We start from the raw sequence: 19,115 nt of genomic DNA, 5'->3' as shown, positions 1-19,115 counted from the left end.
CTCGTGGTGGCAGCAGCGACCGCTGCTAGGGAAACTTCCCGGCAGAGACGGTCAGTTCACTCAACACTATCTGCTGCGGTGGTGACTTCAATTTGGTTCCTGGCTCTCCACTGTATGGTTTTTTAAGGAAAGGGAAACTCGATTACGCAGGACTCGCTGCGGGAAAGGTGTCTGGCGAAGGGCGGTATCCCGGGGGACAGAGAATTCTGTCTATTCCGATTTGGCCTCGAAGCCTAGGTATTTCACCTGTGCGCCCAAAATACACCGGGCATCAAGAGTTGCGTGCAGGACGCTGTTTTCTGTACTTGGGAAACTACGATGAGAGGGAAACTGACGGCCCCTCCTCTCAAACGTCCTCTTCCCTTCCCTGCCTCTCCCTCTTCCCAATCGATTAATGAATGAGCGAGCACTTACTGTGCGCAGAGCACTCTCCTATGCACTCAGAAGACTAAAAATAATAAATGTGCATTGTTTCAATGTTAGGTGCCAAGCGCTCGCTAGGTACCCGATACTGTACTAAGCTTTGGGGTAGAGACAATTTAATCAGGTTGGACACAGTCCCTGCATAGGGCTCACGGTCTTAATCCCTGCTTTCAGATCAGGGAACCGAGGCCCAGAGAAGTGACCCGCCCAAGATCACGCAGCGGACAAGTGGCGGAGCTGGGTTAGAAGCCAGATCCCTCTGACTCCCGGGCCCGGGCTCTACCCACTAGAGCTGCTTCCCACAGTCACCGAAGGATGACGCGGTCGAATGGATAAATAACTGACGGCACAAGCGAGTAGGCGTACACACCCACCAGGGCAGCAGGGAACTGCTAAGTGCATGAAGTGCTAAAGGCGTCTATTAGGCTGCAACAATGTGGGTGTCGGCGAATGACCCGGCATGCGTTTCCTGGCGGAGCGGCTGGAGCCCGGGCCTGGGAGTCAGAAGGTCACGGGCTCTAATCCCGGCTCCACCACGTCTGCTGTGTGACCTCGGGCAAATCACTTCACTTCTCTGAGCTTCACTTCCCTCATCTCTAAAACGGGGATTGAGACGGTAGCCCCACGTGGGACGGGGACTGTGTCCAACCCGATTTGCTTGTGTCCACCCCAGGGCTTAGTACAGTGTCTGGCACATAGTAAAGACTTAAATGCCGTAATTATTATTATTGTTATTGTTCTTGGACCAAGTGAAATGTTAGGAAGGATTTGGAGGTGGGGCGAGCGGGGACTGGTGAATTTGAGAGTGCACAGGAGAGTGCAAGCTGCGGAGTGGTGGGTGAAGCCATCGAACATGTACGATGTAAAAGGTTGGTGAGGCAGTTTTTCGTCTGACGGTGAGTCGGATGTTACAGAGGCAATCGATGGTATTTAGCGAGCACTTACTGCACGCAGAGCACTCTACTGAGCACTTCGGAGGGTACACGGGAAGCGGCTTGGCCTCATGTTCGACTGTCGACTGTAAGCTCGTTGTGGGCGGGGAACCTGTCTGCCAACTCGGCGGAACTGAACTCTCTCAAGCGCTCTGCACGCGGTAAGCACTCAATAAATACCATCCGTTTTTTTTTTTGATGGTGTCTGTTAAGTGCTTACTACGCACAGGCACCGTACTAAGCACCGGGGTAGATACAAGCTAATGAGGTTGGACCAAGTCCCTATCCCACACGAGGCTCAGAGTCTTCATCCCCCATTCTGCAGATGAGGGAACTGAGGCTAGGGAATCTCCAAGTGGGTGGGAGTTTTTAACTCACCAAAAAAGGGGGAGGTCGGGCTGGGACCCACCATTCCTGGCGTTCCAACTGGGGTCATCCATCTCCCGTGGTGGCGGGCTGTTGGTATCCCATCATGAGGCCCTATTGGGAGCTGGGTCTCTGATCCTCCCCGTGACTTGGGAAGGCAGGGAAATTATGGCTTGGCCCCTGGCGTTGGGAAGGAAAGCTTCAGTTAGGGAGGCGCGAAGAGGGATGGCCCTCGCAAATTCCAGCCGCCGAGCAGGAGCTGAGGGGCAACTGGAAAGGCCCAGGCCCACGCCAGCCTCAGCAGCAGAGTCACGGCGGGACTGACCGACCTGACGACTGACTTCCGGACCCTAAGAAGTAAACTACCCCTGACATCTAGCCACCCACAGAGGGGGCGAAGTGGCTTCCCGGCTTCTCCAGACGGCGATCGGGCCGCAAGCCGAAGCAGCGGGGCCTCGTGGAAAGAGCTTGGGCCTGGGAGTCGGAAGGACCGATCTTGGCTCTGCCACTTGACTGCTACGTGACCCTGGGCAAATCACTTCACTTCTCTGGGACTCAGTTACCTCAAATGGGGATTAAGGCTGTGAGTCTCAAGGAAGATCTGGACTGTGTCCAACCTGATTAGTTTGAATCTACCCCCGACGCCTAGTACTGTGTCTGGCACTTAGTAAGGGCTTAAGGAGCACCATTTAAAAAAAAAAGATTGGGTGTGGAGGGCCATTATGAGAACGAATTACTTGATCTTATGCTGGCTCCCTCAACTGCCTTCCCTCGGCCTCACCAACCCCATGTTTAAACAGGGGAAATGATCTTTGATCAGTCTGTCTTTGGAGAGGGCGAGGGCTACCTAACCCCAAGACAAAATAAGCGGTCCGAGGCGCGTTCTTCCACTCGGTCTTCAGCTGAGAAGCAGGGTGGCCCTGCAGCGGGTGGCCCTGCAGCGGGGAAAGAGCACGGGCCTGGGAGTCTGAGGACCTGGATGCTAATCCCATCTCTGCCAACTGCTCTGGCAATCGCTTGCTGTGTGACCTTGGGCAGGTCTCTTCACTTTTCTGTACCTCCGTTTCCTCAACTGTAAAATGGGGATTCGATTCCTCTTCTCCCTCCGACTTAAGACTGTGAGCCCCACGCGGGACAAGCTAACTGACTATCCACCCCAGTGCTTAAAACAGTGTCTGACACTTAGAAAGGGCTTATCAAGTGACATACATACTGGATAGAGCCCGGACCTGGGAGTCGAAAGGTCGTGGGTTCCAATCCCGGCTCCATCACTTGTCTGCTGTGTCACCTTGGTCAAGTCACCTGACTCTTCCACACCTCACTTACCTCATTGGTAAAATGGGGATTGAGACTGTGAGCCCCATGTGAGACAGGGGATGCGCCCAAACCGATTTGCTTGTATCCACCACGGCGCTTAGCACAGCGCCTGGCACATAGTAAGTGCTTAACAAATGCCACCGTTACTATTATTATAACAAGTACCATAGAACAAAACAATTGTTTCGTCCGGATGGATTGGTCCAAGCTGGTGGAGAAGCAGCATGGTCTAGTGGAAGGGCTAATCCTGGCTCCTCCCCTTGCCTGCTGTGACCTTGGGCAAGTCACTTCATTGGGCCTCAGTGACCTCATTTGTAAAATAGGGATGAAAACTGTGAGCCCCACAGGGGATATGGACTGTGTCCCCTGATTACCTTGCAGCTATCCCGGCGCTTAAAACAGTGCCCGGCACACAAAGTAAGCTCTTATCAAATACCATAAAGAAGAAGAAGTGGGACAGCCACAAGATTAGATCTTAAAATGGCGTGCCTCACGGTTTCTTTAAGAGGAAGGAGGCTACTTGAAGCTACTTTCTGAGATGAGTGAGCTATCGGTACTGTAGGAGCCCCGCCGCTCCTCGGTGATCGTCGACTCTTCCCGCAGGGCCCTTTACGGGCCAGAAATCCGGGCCCTTAGCGAGCCCTCTTCGAGCCAGCCTGAGGCCCGTTTGAACCCTAAGCCGGGGAACAGTGGAGAACTGCATTGCCCCACACGGCCGCTTTCTCCTCCAACTGTCGGGCCGAAAGGGGAGGTTCCTCCGGATCTAAGAGTCCTGGGCCACTTGTGCTACGAGCAGCTGCGTGACGATCACTCCCCGAACTTGCCAGTCAAGGCCACTTGCTGCCCAGCAGTGGATGGAGAGGGCCGTGCTGTCATTCGGGGCCGGAAGAGGAGGCCGGTCCCGTCCGTGGGGCGACGGGGCGGGACGCCGGCTCCCGTGGGGGCCGGGGAGGCCACGGCCCTAACCCTGCCTCGCTGCTGCGACCTTGAGGCCGCTCCTGCCCGGATCTGGGGCTCCCGCTCGGAATACGACCCCGGCATGGGGAAGAAAGGCGGCGGCGATGGAGGCAGGAAGACCTCCGGTTCGGCTGTGGTGGCCTGGAAGCGGTGGGGGCCGTCGGAGGTGAGCAGGGGCCAGGGAGGCAAGAGCCAGTGGCTTCCGCCGGCCCCACGGCCACGATGCCTATTGGTCCTGGACCACGACGACCGGCGGGGTAATCCTGGCGCTGCTGTCTTCGGCCCCAGACCGGGGGCAGCTGGCGGCCTAGAGCCGAAGGCGTCTCCGACGGCAAAGCCCTCTGGAGGGGAAAGAGCGCCTGGGACGGCACCCTGTTCCACGCTCCCATCCCGGTGGGCCTCGGCATCCCGCCCCCTCCGCCGACATTCTGGCACCTGGGGCAGCCGTGACCGGGCACTTGTCCCGACTGGGTTAAAGGAGACTGATGGGGGACAGAGCGGAGGGAGGCCACTCTCGAAGTGCTGTGTGACCCTGGGCAAGTCACATCACTTCTCTGGGCCCCAGTTCCCTCACCTGCAAGATGGGGATCGAGACTATGAGCCCCACGTGGGACAGGGGCCGTGTCCAACCCGATGTGCTTGTATCCGCCCCAGGGACTGGCACGCGGTAAGCGCTTAACAAATGCCATCATTTCTATTACCCTCTCCCAAGAGCTTAGTACAGTACTCTGCACACAGTAAGCACTCAATAAATATGATTAAATGGGACCACCAAGGGACTGAGTGTAGACCGACACAAGAGGGAACTGGGAAGCAGAGGAAGAGCCGGCTAGAAGGAGATAAGGAGGATCCAAGAGAACAGTGTTGGAGACTCGAGACCGTAAGGTCGTTGTAGGCAGGGAACGTGCCTGTTTATTGTTCTATTGTACTCTCCCAAACGCTTAGTACAGAGCTCTGCAAACAGTAAGCACTCAATAAATACAACTGAATGACTGACCGACGAAGGTGGACACAAATGCTGTTCTCATCTACTTGGAGAGTCAATCAATAGTATTTCCTGAGCGCTTACCGCGTGCAGAGCACTGTACTGGGCGCTTGGGAGGGTACAGTTTAACAGAATTAGAGGACGCAATACCGACCTATTACCTACTTGGAGAAGGGCTGACACTCTCCTTCGCTCCCCGCTTTTCCCGATTTTGTGTGCAACCTTCCTTTGGCGGAAATTCTGCCCCATTTTGAAATAAAAACTTCCACTCACCTAGATCTGGCCATGAATATTCCGAGCCTCTGCTGCAGCATCAGGACTTCAATCATACTTCAAAATGCTCGATCATGTTTTGCTTGCTGACAACCTGGAAAGGGGATTGGAAAAACACAAGTCAAAAACCGCTCCTCCTGGCCCGAAAAATGGCCAACACAGCACACGTTGAGTCATCTTGTGACAGAGAGCCGATGATTTTTGATGAAGGCCACGTTTGAGAAGATCTGCACGGGCGCCCCGACTGGTGCCAATCCACTCCCACAAACAATTTCTACTGACATCACGGTACGGCCTAATAGATAGGTGGGTTGTCAGAGAGGCATCTGCCAACTGTGTCTTTGATCAATCGATAAATCGATCCATCGGTGGTATTTACTGAGGGCTCACTGACCGTGTAGGTGGCACAATACAACGCTCTTGGGGTAGTAATGGAAAGAGCACGGGCCCGGGAGCCAGAGGGCCCGGGTGCTAATCCCAGCTCTGCCGCTTGTCTGCTGTGTGACCTTGAGAGAGTCACTTAACTTCTCTGTGCCTCAGTTTCCTCATCTGTAAAACGGGGATTAAGACTGTGAGCCCCGTGTGGGATATGGACTACGTCCAATCCGATTACCTTGTCCCTACCCCGGTGCTTAGTACATTGCCTGGCAAATAGTAAACGATTAGCAAATACCATTAAAAAACCAACACACACACACACAACAGCTGACAGTGTTTTCTCCAAAAAGCAAAATAAACATTTGTTATAAAACAACTAGGTATATGTATGTTAGTAAGCAACATGAAAACTTTGAAAGAAAGCCCTGTCAATTTCATCAGGACTCCAGTCCAGCCAGAACACTTACTACTGAAAAGTAATATTAAAATAATGAAAAATACAAATTGGGAGCATGGCCAGCTTTCTATTATGCCTCCAGCCAGACCACTAGTCGAGTGTTTTCATAAATGCAAACCCAAGATAATATCTACAACCCAATATTTTGGAGCTCTAACCAAATAACACAGTAAAATTTAGTCTGCGGCCAGACCTTCTTTCTGGTAACTCTTTGTTTATCTCAAACTCTGAATTCTACTTGAAGGTGCGCCTTAATTTATACCCTGACACCAAACAACATTCCTAACTTCAATCGTTCATTCAGTCGTATTTATCGAGTGCTTTCTGTGTGCAAAGCAAATGCTTAACTGCTGTTCGGTAATTCTGCTATGGCCAAAGCGTAGACCTAGTTAACAAAATTAACCTACTGGTAGAAAATCATCATTTTTTTAAGTCGGAATATACAGACTAGACAATGCTTTCACTTAGCAATTTTTCAGTAGAGAGCCGTGTTTAAAAATCACACTGAATAACATTTTTCTTTCTAAACACAATCATCAAATTAATTCATTAATGAATTATTACTATTCCATCGAAAAGAGAATCAATGTTTACAGTCCACGTACTAAGACAAACTACAGCTCTGGCTTTTCGGGTATGGACGATCCCAAACCATGAATACAACCTAACAATCGATCGACGGGATGTCTACGGTATGCAGAGCGCTGCCCTAAGCACTTGGGAGAGTACGGTGCTCCGCCCATAGTAAGTGCTCAATAAATATGACTGATATATACAAGATAACGGAGCTGGTAGACACATTCCCTGCCCGCAGGGAACTATTGCTTAGAAAGGGAGAGAGACATAAAATTACATATCAGCACACAAGTACCGTGGGGCTGAGGGTGGGGGTGGGGTGAATATCAAGTGCCTAAAGATCTAAATGCATTGGTGACGCAGGAGAGAGAGGCAGTTGGGGGAAAAAAAGGTTTAATCAGGGAAGGTCTCTTGGAGGAGGAGTGATTTTTAATGAGGTTTTGATGCTGGGAAGAGTGGTGGTTTACCATATATGAAGGAGGAGGGTGTTCCGGGTGCTCCATAACTTTGAAATTGTAGAGGAAAGGGCAGGGTGAAAACATGCAAGGATGAACTTGAGGTGGGTGAGGTCGGCCTGATATCTAGATTTTCATTAGCAGCGCGCTACGGCTCGTCCACGGGAGCCAAGGAAGCGGATCCGTGGAGGTGATGATCCAGGGCTGCGGGTTACTGGTACGAGATCGTCGAAGGGATGGGGGAGCGAGTGAGTGGAGTTCAGTAGAGAGGGCTGTGTTAAGGCGTCCATCTGGCTGTCAAGGGAAGGTAGTTTGGGTGTGGAGGCTAAATGGGGTACGATGACTTGTGAAAATCGGGTGGGGTCCAGAGAAAGGACAGGACAGATTCGTGAGGAGGTGTCACGAAGAGATGGCAGGTGAGGAGGCTGCGGTCAGATAGAAGGATTTCAGAGTTGGTGAGGGTAAAGACTGCAGAGTAACTAGAGATTTGATCCCTTATCTATTTACTATGGTTAAAATATCATATTTCCTCCTGTCACCTCCACGTGGATAACTCATCGGCACCTTAAACTCAATACGGTCAAAATCTTTCTTCAAACCTCCTTCCCTCTTTTCCACTTCAGTTAGTAGTTCCACACCTCCCACCTCAGAAACTGGCAACCTTGTGGTCATCTTTGTTGCTCTCCATCTTTCCCCATCCCACATTCGGCCGAACTCAAACTCTGTCGGGTTTCTCCCCCCGCAACGTTTTCTGGATCCCCCACTTCCTCTCCACTTTAACAGCCACCATCCCAGCCCAAGCCTTCCTCGCCACCGGGATCGACTCTAGTTCCGCCTCCTCGCTGGTCTCCTCCACCCTATAGTCAGCTGCCCAGATCATCTCCCTAAAATGCCATTCATAACGTATTTAACTCCCTTGCTCGGAAACCCTCTCCCTATTCGACTGGAAACTCTCGATCGATGTATTCTGGGCTCTCCACCAGCTGTCTCCTTTTGCTTCTCCTCTCCTTGCCCTCCTCAATCTAAGTTATACTCGTCACTCTTCCCAAGACAAAATCCTACCTTTACCAGCTCTCGAATTGTGCACGCCCTTCCCTCTGCACGTATGACTCTCTTCGCCTCAAATCCACTATAAAAAGTCTCGCCTCCATCTTCACACGCTAGAGCGTATTTGGATTTTAGGCACTGTGGACTTCAGAATTTTTTTCTTTGGTATTTGTTAAGTGCTAATTATGGATCAGGCACTGTACTGAGCATTGGGGTAGATAAAAGATAATCAGGTGGTACACAGTTCCCGTCCCATATGGAGCTCACAGTCTGTCAGCGGGAGGACGATTTCATCTCCATTTTACAAATGAGGTAACAGGCCTCCCAGTTAAAAGAGGATAAAAGGCTGAGGATTTGGCCTTAAACACTCCATCTGCCTAAAAGGTTATCTGAGGTATTCCTTGAAATTGCATTAACCCTTCTTATCAACACCATCAGTATTTACTGAACACACAATGTGTACGGAGCACTGAACTGAACGCTTGGGAATACTCAACAGACGCGGATCCTGGCCCTCAGACAAAGGTGGCGAACAAAAAATGGTAACAGATATAAGAATCTAGCTAAAAATAAAAATCTGCAATTCATAAACCAAAATGAGGGAGATAATGTTCCTTATTACTCTGCCTCTTCCTGCTTTTTTCCTCCCTCTCCCCGCCTCCCCTCCTCCCTTTCCCCTTCTCTTCTCCACCTTGCCACGTTTCCTCTCCCTGCGATTCCCCTCTGTGGGTGCCCCCGGGTGCACGTGGAGTTGGGAAGCGGGTGGCCTCGGACGGTTCAAGCCTGACCGGGATGTTGGGAATAGCGGATGGCTTCCTGTCAACTTCCTCTCCCAGGGGATGGACTTGGCTTCACTGAGGATGATCGAAGAGGGTCGGAGGCTTCGAAGCCCCTGCGCAACCTGGCAATGGCGTGGCTCAGGGGAAGGAGCCCGGACCGGGGAGCCAGAGGATCTGAGTTCTAATCCCGGCTCCGCCACTGGCCTGCCGTGTGGCCTTCGGTGAGTCGCTCTGCTTCTCTGTCCCTCAGTTTCCTCATCTGTAAAACGTGGATGAAATAACAGTTCCGCCTTAGACGGTGAACCCCAAGTGGGATAGGGACTGTATTAGTCCAACCTGTATCTACTCCAGTGTTGAGAACAGTGTGTGACAAAAAGTAAAAGCACTTCATACAATAATAATAATAAAATCATGATGTTTGCCATCTGCTGCGTGAAGTGTTTCCTTTCGTTTGTAGGAAGCTACCACCTTTGAGTGCTTTCGGGGCCTCGGGTCTCCTCTTCACAAATCCAGGCTGGGCTACCGATTTTTCTCGTGTCTGAGTCACTTCAATGCTGAATGGTCAAGTCCCCTGATTTGGCTGCAGTGAAGTCCCAGGTACCATGTTCTTAAATGTGTCGGGCGCATCTCTGTATGTCCTCGGACCACCTCTGGAGCGGGGCTGAAATTCTGATCTCTCTCTAGACTGCAAGCTCATTGTGGGCGGGGAATGTGTCTGTTAATTCTTGCATCATACGCTCAATCACTCAGTACACTGCTCTGCACATAGTATATACTACGGATTGACTGATATGGAATGGGAAAAAGACAAAAGACTAAGGTGAAATGACAGCAGTTATTTCCCAGCTCCAATGCTAAAACTAGTTCTAGGTATCACAGGAGTTCTGCCTTCTCTTGCTGTTTTTCTCTCAGTAGATTACGAATCTTCTAACTCTTAGGCCAAATTCCCATTTCGGATGCTCCAGGGAAGAAAGGCTTGCAGGCAATTAATTCATCCCTTAGATAGTAAAACTTTGAAAAAGAAGCGATGCAGAAGCGGCATGGCCTAGAGGAAAGACCACGGGCCTGGAGTCAGAAGGACCCGGATTCTAATCCCAGCTCTGCCACTTGTCTGCTGTGTGACTTTGGGGAAGTCACTTCACTTCACTGTGCCTCAGATACCTCATCTGCAAAATGGGAATTAAGACTGTGAGCCCTATGTAGGACAGGGACTCTGTCCAACCTGATCAGCCTCTATCTAACTCAGTGCTTCGTACAGTGCCTAGCAGATAGTAAGTGCTTCAATTCCATTTCAAAAATAAAAGAGGTAAATATAACTCACTGAAAATGTACAGATTAATTCTGTAGGTTAATTTTCTACACTGCTTTAAGCGCAACCACAACGTCAGACTGGGGGAAAAAGCATTTGGGGGAACAGAGAAAAGTGGAGAAATGCTCCAATGTATCTTTGCCGACACAGGGCATGCAATGAATGACAAAACTCATCAAGGATAAAACATCCACGATAATATCAACTATAGCTCAATAATGGGCGGTTTTCGTGATTGGTGAATTTAACTGGCAAATCGGAACTGATGAATTTAGATCCATTCGGTTCATGTCCATGAGATTCCTTAAATTTTTTTTTTTAAAGAGATTTTTAAATGACACCATCTCATTTTCACATCTCAAACAGTAAGCCCTCTGGCTTTCTTGAAAATAAAATCACTCTAACTGCCCCCAGTCTTAGAGTTTCTCCACACCGCCCACACGGCCCTCTGTGAGCGTGTGATTAGGAGGGCTAATGCATGATCACAACAAATTCTTTCCCTCCGCTCTCACATCCAGAACTTGCTCTCTCAGCTGCATTCTTCTTCAGACGAGCAGAGTAACCTTAGCAACCCCATGCTCCTAATATGGGCAGCCAGGCCATTTAAAGTCTGCCCTCGCTGACAACCGAAATGCTGGATTTTCAAATTGCGGGGTGGGAAAAGGGAGGTTTTCCTTTCAACTCCCACCGCCCTGATTGCAAGGACTGATTTAACTCCATCAGCACTTTTGCGCCGTGGTAACTATTTGCTGGGGGCTTTCCACCCCTTCCCGGCTTGGGTTGAAAAATTTCAAGAACGCTCCTAGCCCAGATCGATCTCGTTAGCTTAGGAAAAACTTGGAAGGGGTGCAACGACAACCACAAATAAAAAAGGAGGGAGCGAGAGAGCGCGTCAAATGAAATAATTGCACTGTCTTTAAGAATCGTCAGAGCTAGAGTTTTGCGGAGGAGATCTTTCCAGACCGCACTCCAAGCGTGTGCAACAACTGCTTTATCTCTTCCTTTTCGCGAGCAAAAGCAGAGGCTGGTGGGGCCTGCCGTCGACGAGGACTTGGATATTTTCAACTCTCTGTATGGAGACACCTCAGCGAACGTGGCCAGTGGTGGGGAGCCGGGAACAGCACGGGCCTGGGCCAGGAATTAGGGACCCAATCTCGGAGCGGTGGATGTGAAGAAAAATCATCCCCACCGAATGGGGGGGAATCCCAACTAGCACACAGATAAAGCGGTGAGCGAATACGGCAGCGGGCCAGGGGGCAACCTCTACACGCCCGCAGTGCCAAAAGGACTGCCAGCCACACTTGCCCGCGGAGCTAAATACCTCACTATCCGGAGTCTCATCTCTCGATCCCGAAGGACGCACGGAGCCGCATCTCGGGAACGGACCCGCCGGACACGACCCTGAAAAGAGCCCAAAGAGACGTTCGCCGACGCCTGCGACGGGATGACCCGTGCAATGCTATTCCTTTCCCCGTCAACATTTATTTGGTGCCTAAGTATATATGTATTTTATCTCCAATATAATTTGAGTTGGCTGAGCCTACTGAAGATCCTTCGCCCTGGCAGCGTTTCCCAGATAAATGTGGATCGCCCAGGCACACCCTGAAGCCGCTCCTCTGGGGTTTTCTGAGAACACAGCTGGCCTCGATCTTTGGAATCCGGGAGACGGCAGCCTCTGTGGTTTATTTTAGAGCGGGGGTTGAGGATGGAGACGATGCAAGAGTGGACACTGCTAGGCAGAGGAGCTGAGATGTGAAGAGAGTCATGACAGTCACTGTTCGGTCCACATCTGCCCACTCCTCAGGGACCCATCTCACTGTATAATAATAATAATTATTATGGTATTTGCTAAGTGCTTACTAAGTGCCAGGCACTCTACTAAGCACTGGGGTGGACAGAGAAGCAGCATGGCGTAGCGGGTAGAGCACTTGAGAGTCAGAAGGTCACGGGTTCTAATCCCAGCTCAGCCACTTGTCTGCTGTGTAAGCTTGGGCAAGTCGCTTCACTCCTCCGAGCCTCAGTTACCCCATCTATAAAATGAGGATTAGGACTGTGAGCCTCACATGGGACAACCTAATTACGCTGTGTCTACCCCAGGGCTTAGCACATAGTAAGCCCTTAACAAATACCACAATGATTATTAATACAAGCAAATTGGGTTGGACACAGTCCCTGTCCCACGAGGGCTCACAGCCTCACTCCCCATTTTCCAGATTGCTTACTATGCACTGGATACTGAACTAACTACTGGGATGGATGCAAGGTAATCAGTTTGGTCACAGTCCTGGTTCCACATGGGGCTCAAGGTCTAAATTGGAGGGAGGAGAATTTAATCCCCATTTTACAGTTGGGGTAACTAGAGCTCAGAAGGCAAGTGCCCTCCCCGAGGTCACGCTGCAGAGGAGAGGCGGAGCGGGGATGACAATCCAGGCCCTCGCTCTTTCCACTAGGCTCTGCTGCTTCCACGACTTCGTCCAAGCCAGATCGTCCCCTCCCCTTGGTGGCGGGGAGAATAATAATTGTGGCATTTATGAAGCGCTTACGTCAGGCACTGTACTAAGCGCTGGGGCGGAGACAAGGAACTCTGGCGCTGGGGCGGAGACAAGGAACTCGGGTTGGACACGGTCCCCGTCCCAGATGGGGCTCACAGTCTCAACCCCCATTTTACAAATGAGGTCACTGAGGTCCAGAGAAGTGAAGTGACTTGCCCACGGCCAAAGAGCAGACAAGTGGCGGAGCTGGAAATGGAAGACACGACCTTCTGACTCCCGGGCCCGTGCTCTATCCACTAGGCCGTGAGAGGGGCAACGGTCGGGGGACGCCCGCTGATGTAGGTAGGGGACCAGGGGACCAGGTAGAGTGTCGACAGGCTACGTGGGAACCTCCAAGTTACCTGGCCGAAGTAGAAGGCAATGAACAGAGCGACGGCTGCCCTGGGCACAGCTCTCCATGTGCCACATCCCTGCCGGCCTCCTCACTCTCAGGAAGCGGCATGGCCCACTGGACAGACCACGGGGGCACGGCCCAGAGAATGAGGATGGCGCTGGGCAGACCACCCCCACTAAGCTACCCAATTCCTTTGTGGAGGTTCTCCGTCCTGAAGTCCGTGCACTAGCATTGAGGCCCGGTGGTCGTTTAGGGCCCGAGACTCCAGCTGTCCACCCGGGAATGTTCAACTCGAGGGCGCTACATAAAAGTCGCCGTCTCGAGCGTTATGGATAGGTTTGGGCTCTCCCTCCATCTGTAGCCCTCTGTAAGGATGACGGAGCACTGCCCAAGATCCTCTGGCTCCTCCTCCGTCAACCAATCTGAGAATCAGAGGACCTAGCTTCTAAACCCGGCTCTGCCACTTGTCCACTGGGACACCTCGGGCAAGTCACTTCATTTCTCTGGGCCTCAGTTACTTTGGGGTCAATGGGCTGGCTCAGATGGAGTGCCCACCCTAGTAATAATTGTGATATTACTAAGCGCTTTCTACGTGCCAGGCACTGAACTAAGTGCTGGGGTGGACACCAGCAAATCAGGTTGGACACAGTCCCCGTCCCACTTGGGACTCACAGTCTCAATTCCCATTATACATTATCTCATTATTATGAGGTAACTGAGGCCCACAGAAATGAAATGACCTGCGCAAGGTCACACAGCAGACAAGTGGCAGAGCCGGGATTTAGAACCCATGACCTTCTGACTCCCGGGCCTGTGCTCTAGTCACTTCGCCATGCTGCTTCTCGCATCTCCCCAGCCAGAGAACACAATATCGCCGGGCAGTCCCGTCAGTGGACGACGGCGACCTTTGTCAGTCTAAAGGGACGGACTTCACTGCCAGACAACTCAGCTGGGTCCAATGTCTGCTCGGCCTCAGAATTCTCAACTCCCACGAGTCCCCAAGCTCAATTCCTTACCAAAGCAGATGAGTTTTCAGGTCTCCTCTTTACTTCCCAAGAGAAAAATAAAACTCAGGGGTCGGACACTATTAATGACGAGAGATTGAGCGCTGTTAGGTTTGACATGTTTTGTCTAATCTACAACTGTGTTAATTTTTAAATAGGTTTAATTATTACCATTATTAACAAGTCTATTTGTGGGGATAAATGGGGGAGAGCCGTTACACAATGGCGATGGCCGGTCAATCAAAAAGGTAGTCCATGATTTATAACTTTTTCCTTCCAACATTCTTAAATTTAGAGTTTCAACTTGACATCATCGACTCTGTCATGACCCATCCTACCCTCCTTTATGACAGAATCTCCATTTGCCACCTAGTATATGGTACCTTATCAGAGGTAAACTGGACACGTCATGTTCCCTACTGATTCTTCCCGGCCATAAAGTAACCCTCTTCACGCCCAACAGCCTGAAGAAGAAAAATCTGGAAAACCACCGTGTGGAAATAGAAGGGGTGGAAGTTTACAGAGCTAGACGCGGTGGGGAGGGCAGTGGAAAGGAGGGAGGGAGGGAGCAAGAGAGAATGAGAATCAGAGAGAGGGGGTGGTGTAACTTTATCACCTGGCAGAGGTGCTAGGGAGGGGCAGTCCAACTAATTCATTTCGATACGTTCTGGCTTGATTTGAGATGGGTTTACAGAAACCACAGCTGTACAGTCGCCTCCTGTGCCCTGAAAAGGAGTTTAATCCGTCTCCGCCCTCTCCAATTTTCGTAGGAGTCTGCTAGGATGACGGGGGGGGTCTTCTAATGGTGAAAGCTCACTTCCTCCAGGAGGTCTTCCCAGACTAAGCCCCTCTCTTCCTCTGCTCCCCCCCCCCTGCCATTACCCCAACCCACTCCCTTTGCTCTACCAACCCCGGCCCCACAGCACTTGTGCATATATATATACCTATTTATTACTGATGTGTATATAGCTATAATTCTGTTGCTGAATTGTATCAAGTGCTTAATACAGTGCTCTGCATACAGTAAGCGCTCAATAAGTAGGACTGAGTGAATGAATAATGTGTTAATTCTATCAGTCAAATCAACCATCAGTATTGGCTGAGAACGTACTCAATCACAGCACTCAATGCCTGGGAGAGTAACAAAAGCAATAGACACATTTCCTGCCTTCAAGGAACTTACATTTTTGAAATTTGATCATCCTTCCCCTCCCTTTTCTACAGAGAAACCTTCATCATCTCAGATATTTTAAGGCAAATCAATTATCAGGCAAGGTTCCTTTGAGGGTCTAATGACAGGAAAATCTACCAAACTCTGTAGCAACTGAGCTATCCAAACTAATTTTATTTATTTATATATTCATTAATTTATTCAATTGCATTTATTGAGTGCTTACTGTGTGGAGAACACTGTACTATATATATATGTGTGTATATACATATGTGTGTATTTTATACATACATATATATCTAAAAGATATCTAAAGATATATATATGTATATATAAATGTATAAAAAAAGACAGCACAACTGCAGAAGTTTCAAATGGCCTCATTAGTAGAGAAGTGGTATCGTAGAAGGAGCAACTTTAGCCGCAGCCTACCATCAAAGAGCAATTTGGCAAGACCAAATTAGTTTCTTGGTTTGACAGGCTAGAGGCCATGGAGGGTCTAAGCTAAATGTAACAAGATTCCAGGTGTCCAAACGCAAGGATCTTCCTTCCCTGCCATCTCTAGCCATCTACCAAGAGCGGTGGAAGACCTAAGGAGAGAGGAGGAGGTGATTTTGGATTTTCTCCTTGGTGGGTGAAGGATCTCTCGGCCACCCGTCAGACCTTGAAGAAGCATAAGTGTGGCCTAGCGGCTAGAGTACGGACCTGGGATTCAAAGGACCTGTGGTCTAATTCAAACACCACTTGTTTGTTGTGTGAACTTGGGCAAGTCACTTCACTTTTCTGGGCCTCAGGGACCTCATCTGGAAAACGGGGATTAAGACGGTGAGTTCCAGGTGGGACAGGGACTGTGTCCAACCTGATTGCTTTTTATCTACCCCAGCTCTTGGCCCAGTGCCTGGCACACAGTAAATGCTTCACGATTACAAAAATAAATAAAGATAAAAAATCCCTCCTGAAGGCAAACTCAGGGCAGGAGCTTTGGAGCTGGGCCTTCAAGATAACTGATTATAATAATAATGTTGGTATTTGTTAAGCGCTTACTATGTGCCGAGCACTGTTCTAAGCGCTGGGGGAGATACAGGGTCATCAGGTTGTCCCACGTGAGGCTCATAGTCTTAAACCTCATATCACAGATGAGGTCACTGAGCCATCGAGAAGTGAAGTACTTGCCCACAGTCACAAAGCTGACAAGTGGCAGAGCCGGGATTAGAACCCATGATATTTCTGGGTGAAACAGCGTGGCCTACTGGAAGGGGGACGGGTCAGGGAGTCAGAGGATCTGGGTTCTAATCCTGATATGCCCCTTCCTGTTGCGTAACCTCAGGCGAGTCACTTCACTTCTCTGGACCTCAGTTTCCTCACCTGCAAAATAGGGGTTCAATACCTGTCCTCCCTCCCTCCTGCTTAGACTGTGAGCTCCATGTGGACCTGATTATCTTGTATCTACCCCAGCGCCTAGTATAGTACTTGGCATAGAGTAAGCGCTTAATAAATACCACAATTATTATAAGATGAATGAACCGACTGATTTCAAAAGGATGAGAACCAAGAAAGGGATATGGGAAAGGGTAAGAAAACTGTATAACTGAATCTCTAAGAAAAAGGTTAATCCCTTACCTTGAGGATTTCTCTTCCGAGAAAAATAGGTGTGATTTTCTCCCTAAAACAAAGTCAGAAAAAAATTGTAAATTGATTTCTAAATAGCAAAATGAAGGCTCAAATAAGCTACTCGTAGATTCTAAACATGATGATAGAAGTGTAGTTTTATTAAACCAAGGAGAGATGCCACCTGATGCTAACTGTAAACATAATATCATCTACATAGACACACTATTTAGAAATCATCATCTTAAAGGTTTGTTTTAGTCCAGAAACCACAGTAATACAAGGATCTTTTAAAAAAAAAAGATATTCAGAATTTACTGTTTTTAAAAAAAAACAGGAAAAAAACCAGGGGTGAGTTTACATATGTCCATACTATAATTTGATGTGCAGACCCAATCAACTGTAGAATCATGACATCAGCGGGTTTAAAAAAACGTGCGCTCAATATCACAAATTTACTGGAAAAGAGAAATGCATCAAGGAATTGTACTTACTATTATTGCTGAAAAGCCACAGCTGCATTTTACCTTATGCCAAATCGCCTGTTATAGTTGGCTTCAGCATCTGTCCTCCCTCTTCACAATGACCATTTCTGAAATGAAGAAGCAACGATAAATTAGGACTCTCTCCCTTGAATTTGGAGACAATTACCAGCAAACCCCTATTCTATCTTATTGGACTGTTGCACTGTATTCTCCCAAGTGCCTGGCCCAGTGTCCTGCACACCGTAAGCGTTCAATAAATACCACTGATTGGCTGCAATTAAGGGAATGAAATCTTTATCATCATCCAATACCCAAAGTGAATGAGGAAAGCGGCAAACCGGATTCCTTCAAAATTCCGGTCGTGCTTTCGTCACTCGATCTTGAAAATTTCTTTGAAAATTTTGCTAAGTATCAACACCATGCAATCAGTATTCAAAAGTGCCCAACTATATGCATGTTGGGGGAAAGATGGTCGATTGTAAAAGTGTGGGGGCTCTTGGCGTGTGTATATTTCTATGTGGCGTCTAGCCAAATTGCCAATTTCCAGTGACAAGTAATCAATCAATCAATGAATACTTTACTCTCCACGGTGTACTGAACTAAGCGTTTGATTTGCTTGAATCCACCACAGCCCTTAGTACAGACCTAGTACGGGAAGTGTGCGGGCTGGCAGGCACCTAATAAGCGCTTAACAAATCCCATAATTATTATTATTACTATTATACCATATCATTGAGGTTCCACGATAGGGGAGCCAAGTTTTTCTTCATCCAAATATGAGTTGTCTGTACCTACCCACCTCCTTGACTCTGCATGGAGATCAGGTAAATCTCTCCCTCCCCAACTTGCCCCACTCTCCGAAAAATGGCTTGGAAAATTATTTCCCCACTTCCCAAAAGTTCCTTTTTCTATTCATAGTATTCCTTACTTTCCATATGATTGGGATTTTGTAGCCATTGCTTTTTCCTTTGGCTTTAAGCCCACCCTTGCCATCCTCACAAGTTTCTCCTTGCCTTTCATTACGATAAAGTCAGTTAGTTGAAAATTCAGTTTATCGTGAAACAAAATAAAGGGGTGATCCAATGTCAACTGAATCCCGTGCTCAGAAAAGGGACTGGTAACTTCCCTTACTTTAAACCACCTGCCTACCACAGGACCTAGAGGACAGAGCACAAACTTGGTAGTCAAAGGACCTTTCATTCATTCATTCAATTCATTCAATCAATAGTATTTATAGAGCACTGTGTGCAGAACACTGTACTAAGCGCTTGGAAAGTACAATTCAACAAAAAATAGAGACAATCCCTACCCAACAATGGATTCGCAGTCTAGAAGGGGGGAGACAGACAACAGAACAAAACAAAGCAAGTACACAGGCATCAACAGTACCGATATAAACAGAATTATAGATATATACAAGATTATTAATAATAGGTACAAATATAACCAAGTGCTTTGGGGAGGGGGGTAGAGCAGAGGGAGGGAGTCGGGGCGATGGGGAGGGGAGGAGGAGCGGAGGAAAAGGGGGGCTCAGTCTGGGAAGGCCTCCTGAAGGAGGTGAGCTTCCAGGAGGGTTTTGAAGGGGGAAGTGTGCTGGTTCGGCGGATGTGAGGAGGGAGGGCAGTCCAGGCCACAGGGAGGACGTGGGCCAGGAGCCGACGGCGGGACAGGCCACAACGAGGTACGGTGAGGAGGTCAGCGGCAGCA

At 49.2% G+C, this 19,115-nt stretch overlaps 1 protein-coding gene across 3 annotated transcripts in view; it reads right to left on the bottom strand.

Annotated features, from left to right (window-relative positions):
- Nucleotides 1–17,510, bottom strand: part of FRS2 (fibroblast growth factor receptor substrate 2) — a 38,491-nt gene extending 20,981 nt beyond the window's left edge. The window contains exons 1-4 of one of the 3 annotated variants that reach the window (XM_029079006.2): nucleotides 17,418–17,510; nucleotides 16,936–16,978; nucleotides 11,576–11,655; nucleotides 5,254–5,347 (exon numbers count right to left, since the gene is read on the bottom strand). The gene's annotated coding sequence lies outside the window, so the exon portion shown is untranslated. Of the gene's footprint in view, nucleotides 1–5,253; nucleotides 5,348–11,575; nucleotides 11,656–14,156; nucleotides 14,863–16,935; nucleotides 16,979–17,417 lie in introns of those variants that run through there. The other 2 variants (XM_029079008.2, XM_029079009.2) reach the window with 2 other exon arrangements.
- Between the last annotated feature and the right edge of the window lie 1,605 nt (nucleotides 17,511–19,115).

The sequence above is a fragment of the Ornithorhynchus anatinus genome, chromosome 14 (genome assembly GCF_004115215.2).
Source record: "Ornithorhynchus anatinus isolate Pmale09 chromosome 14, mOrnAna1.pri.v4, whole genome shotgun sequence".
NCBI classification, from domain to species: domain Eukaryota; kingdom Metazoa; phylum Chordata; class Mammalia; order Monotremata; family Ornithorhynchidae; genus Ornithorhynchus; species Ornithorhynchus anatinus.
This window is presented reverse-complemented; position numbering and strand designations above follow the sequence as displayed.